This window comes from Cebus imitator, unplaced genomic scaffold (assembly GCF_001604975.1).
Source record: "Cebus imitator isolate Cc_AM_T3 unplaced genomic scaffold, Cebus_imitator-1.0 Scaffold832, whole genome shotgun sequence".
Lineage (NCBI taxonomy): Eukaryota > Metazoa > Chordata > Mammalia > Primates > Cebidae > Cebus > Cebus imitator.
In genome coordinates this window covers 78,883-84,513 of record NW_016108147.1, presented here as the reverse complement: position 1 = coordinate 84,513, position 5,631 = coordinate 78,883, and positions in this window count along the sequence as shown.

Genomic DNA, 5,631 nt, shown 5'->3' with positions numbered 1-5,631 from the left:
GGCAGGATCAAATTCACACATAACATTATTAACCTTAAAGGTAAATGGGCTAAATGCCCCAATCAAAAGATACAGACTGGCAAATTGGATGAAAAGTCAAGCCCCATTGGTGTGCTGTATTCAGGAGACCCATGCCACGTGCAGACACACATAGACTCAAAATAAAGGTATGGACAAAGATTTACCAAACAAATGGAAAGCAAAAAAAGAAGGGATTGCAATCACAGTCTTTGATAAAACAGACTTTAAACCAACAAAGATCAAAAGAGACAAAGAAGCGCATTACATAATGGTACAGGGATCAATTCAACAAGAAGAACTAATTATCCTAAATATATATGCACCCAATAAAGGAGCACCCAGGTACCTAAAGCGAGTTCTAAACAACCTGCAAATAGACTTAGAATCCCACACAATAATAGTGGGAGACTTTAACACTCCACTGTCAATATTAGAAAGATCAGTGAGACAGAAAATTAACAAGGATACCCAGGACTTGAACTCGGACTTGGACCAAGCAGACCTAATAGACAGCTACAGATGTCTCCATTTCAAATCCACAGAATATACATTCTTCTCAGCACCATAGTGCACTTACTCTGAAATTGACCACATAATTGGAAGTAAATCACTTCTCAGTAAATCAAAAGAACAGAAATCATAACGACCAGTCTCTCAGACAACAATGCAATCAAATTAGAACTCAGGATTAAAAAACTCATGCAATCTCTTGCATGTTCTTCACATGTATCCCAAAACCTAAAATGCAATAAAATAAATAAATGGGAAAAAAAAAACCTCATGCAAAACCACACAAGTACAGGGAAACTGAACAAGCTGCTCCTGAATGACTACTGGATGAATAATGACATGAAGGCAGCAATAAAAATGTTCTGCGAAACGAATGAGAATGAAGACACAATGTACCAGCATCTCTGGGGCACATTTAAAGCAGTGTCTAGAGGAAATTTATAGCACTAAATGCCCACATGAGAAACAAGGAAAGATCAAAAATCAACACTGTATTGTCAAAATTAAAAGAACTGGAGGGGTAACATCAAAGAAATTCAAAGCTAGCAGATGACAAGAAATAACTAAGATCAGAGCAGAACTGAAGGACATAGAGGCATAAAAACACTCTTCAAAAATCAATAAATCAAGGAGCTGTTTTTTTGAAAACATCAACAAAATAGATAGACTGCCAGCCAGACTAATAAAAAAGAAAAGAGAGAAGAATCGAATAGATGCAACAGAAAATGATGGAGAACATCACCACCAATTCCACAGAAATACAAACTACAAACAGAGACTACTACAAACACCTCTATGCACATAAACCCATAAATCTAGAAGAAACAGATAAATTCCTGGACACTTACACACTCCCAAGACTATACCATGAAGAAGTTGAATCCCTGAATAGAACAATAATGAGGTCAGAAGTTGAGGCAGCAATTAGTAGCCTACCAAACAAAAGAAGTCCAGGTTCAGATGAGTTCACAGCCGAATTCTACCAGACATATTATAAAGAGGAACTGAGACCATTCCTTCTGAAACTACTCCAAACAATACAAAAAGAGGGAACCCTTCCTAAGTCATTGTATGAGACCAACACCATCCTGATTCCAAAATCTGGCAGAGATACAACTAAAAAAGAAAATTTCAGGCCAATATCCATGATGAACATTGATGCAAAAATCTTCAATAAAATACTGGTGAACCAAATGCAACAGCACATCCAAAACCTTATCCACCACAATCAAGTGGGCTTCATCCTGGTGATGCAAGGCTGATTCAGCACATGCAAATGTATAAATGCACTCCATCACATAAAAGAACCAAAGACAAAAACCACATGATTATCTCAATAGATGCAGAGAAGGCCTTCGACAAAATTCTACAGCCCTTTATGCTAAAAACTCTTAATGAACTAGGTATGAGTGGAACATATCTCAAAATAATAAAAGCTATCTATGAGAAACCCACAGCCAATATCGTACTGAATGGGTAAAAACTGGAAGCTTTTCCTTTGAAAACTGGCACTAGACAAGGGTGCTCTCTCTAACCATTCATATTCAACATAGTATTGGAAGGTCTAGCCAGGGCAATCAGGCAAGCAAAAGAAATAAAGGGTATTTAATTAGGAAAAGAGGAAGTGAAATTGTCTCTATTTGCAGATAACATTATCATATATTTAGAAGACACCATCGCCTCAGCACAAAATCTTCTTAAGATGATAAGCAACTTCAGCAAGTCTCAGGATACAAAATCAACGTGCAAAAATCACAAGCACTCCTATAGGCCAATAACAGACCAACAGAAAGCCAAAGCATGAAAGAACTGCCATTCACAATTGCTACAATGAGAATAAAATACCTAAGAATACTACTAACAAAGGATGTGAAGGAGCTCTTCAAGAAGAACTACAAACCACTGCTCAAGGAAATAAGAGAGGACACAAACAGATGGAAACACACTCCATGCTCATGGTTAGGAAGAATCAATATCATGAAAATGGCCATACTGACCAAAGTAATTTATAGATTCAATGCTATCCCCATCATGCTACCATTGACCTTCTTTCTCGAACTGGAAAAAAACACCTTAAACTTCATACGGTACCAAAATAGAGCCCATATAGTTAAGACAATCCTAAGCAAAAGGAACAAAGCTAGAGGCATCACACTATCTAACTTCAAACTATACTATAAGGCTACACTAATCAAAACAGAATGGTACTTGTACCAAACCAAGATACAGACCAGTGGAAGAGAACATAGGCCTCAGAAGTGATGCCACACACCTGCAACCATCTGATCTTTGACAATCCTGACAAAAACAAGCAATGAGGAAAGGATTCCGTGTTTGATAAATGGTGTTGGGAAAACTGGTTAATCACGTGCAGAAAGTTGAAACTGGACCCATTCCTTACATCTTATACAAAAATTAACTCCAGATGGATTAAAGATTTAAGCATATGATCTAGCACCAAAAAAATCCTAGAAGAAAACCTAGACAATACCATTCAGGGTATAGGCATAGGCAAGGACTTCATGACTAAAACACCCAAAGAAATGGTAACAAAAGCCAAAATAAACAAATGGGATCTAATTAAATGTAAGAGCTTCTGCAGAGCAAAAGAAACAATCAATAGAGCGAATTGGCAACCAACAGAATGGGAAAAATTTTTTGCAAAATACCCATCTGACCAAGGGGTAATATCCAGAATCTACAGAGAACTAAAACAAATTGGCAATAAAAAAAAATAATCAAAAAGTGAGCAAAGGATATGAACAGACAGTATTCAAAAGAAGACATTTATGCGGCCAACAAACATATGAAAAATGCTCATCACTGGTCATTAGAGAAATGCAAACCAAAACCACATTGAGATACCATCTCACATTAGTTAGAATTGTGATCATTAAAAAATCAAGAGACAACAAATGCTGGAGAGGATGTGGAGAAATAGGAATGCTGTTACATTGTTGGTCGGAGTGTAAATTAGATGCAACCATTGTGGAAGACCGTGTGGTGATTCCTCAAGGATCTAGAAGTATAAATACTGTTTGAGCCAGCAATTCCATTACTGAGTGTACACCCAAAGGATTATAAATAGTTCTGTTATAAAGACAAATGCATATGAATGTTCACTGCGGCACTATTTACAATAGCAAAGACTTGGAACCAACCCAAATGCCCATCAAAGATAGACTGGATAAAGAAAATGTGGCATATATACACCACGGAGTACTATGCAGCCATAAAAAGGATGAGTTCATGTGCTTTGCAGTGACATGGATGAATCTGGAAGCCTTCATTCTCAGGAAACTGACACAAGAACAGAAAACCAAACATCACGTTCTCTCTCATAAGTGGGTGTTGAACAATGAGAAGACATGGACACAGAGAGGGGAACATCACACACTGGGGTCTGTTGGGGGATGGGGTCTAGGGAAGGGTTAGCAGGTGGTGGGACATTGGGGAGGGATAACAGGAGAAATACTTAATGTAGGTGATGAGGGAATGGAGGCAGCAAACCACCATGGCATGTGTATACTTATGTAACAATCCTGCAAGATATGCACATGTACCCCAGAACTTAAAATATAATAATAATAACAATAATAAATAATCATTGACAGTGAACTTTAGGTAGATAAAGTCTACCACTGAAAATAAAATATAAAGTAAACATCAAACAGGTTGTTTATACCATATTTGGATTCCCTCAATGCAATATTGTGGTTTTGCTTGTTTTTGAGATTGCTTTTTAGCTTCTTCAGTGAATAAAAGTATTTTTGTACATTATGAAAAATTAAAAAACGTTCTGTTTCTCAAAATCCCCCCCTCCCCAAAAAAGAAACAAGACCTAAGACTATGCTGTCTCTAGAGACCCAGGAAGTAAGATATAGGAAGACAAATACCACATGTTCTCATTTACATGTAGGAGATAAATGAGTCGTAAACATGGACTTAGAGTGTAGAATAATACACAATGTAGACTCAAAGATGGGGATTTGGAAGATGAAATATTAATGGATACAATGTACATCATTCTGGTGATGGATATACTAAAAGCCCAGACTTCACCACTATACAATATATACACATAACATTATTACACTTGTAGCCCATAAATTTATACAAATAAAATAAAATAAAATAAAATAAATACAGTCATGCAGCCTACTGGTATGCATGTGCAATGTGAAATATATTAAAGCATATTATTTTAAAGTATGTACTTCAGCAGTTTTCAGTACATTCACAATGTTGTGCAACTATTACCACTATCTAATTAGAGAACATCTCCATACTCCTATGTTCATTAACAGGTATTCTCCATCACCTTCATCTCTAAGTCCTTGGCAAACATTTATCTACTTTCTATCTTAATGAAATTGCCTATTCTTGACATCCTTTTTTTTTCCAGGGATCATCTTTTCAACATTCATCCATTTTGGAGCACATACCAGCATTTAGTTTATTTTTATGGCAAAATAGTATATTATTGTTTTGATATATCACATTTTGTTTAACCATTGATGGACATTTTGAATGTTTCTACTTTTGACTCTTATGAACGATTTGACTATACATTTTTGTGTACAAGATTGTTTGTTTCAATTCTTGTGGTTGTAGAATTAGGATTAGAATTGATAGGTCACATTGGCATACTACATTGAATTCCTTTATAAACTGTGAAAGTATTTTCCACAGCAGCTGCACTATTTTACATTTGATCCTTCAATATATAACAATTCTAATTTTGACAAATCACCAATGTCATTTATTTCCTTTTTAAAATATTTATAGCCATCCCAGTATATATAAAGGATATCTTATTGGTTTGCATTTCCCTAATGATTAATGAAGTTGAAAATCTTTTTGTGTGCTCATTTGTCATGTATATGTCTTTTAAGAGAAGTATCTATTCAAATAATTTGGTTATTAATTGACCAAATTATTTTTGTTTTTCTCATTTTATTGTTAAGTGTTTTTTATATGTTATGTACAATAGACTCTAATAAGATATATTGATGGTTTGAAAATATTTTTTCCAATTCTGTAGGTTGCCTTTCATGATAGTGTCCTTTAATGCACAAAATAAATTTTAAAGTCAAAGTT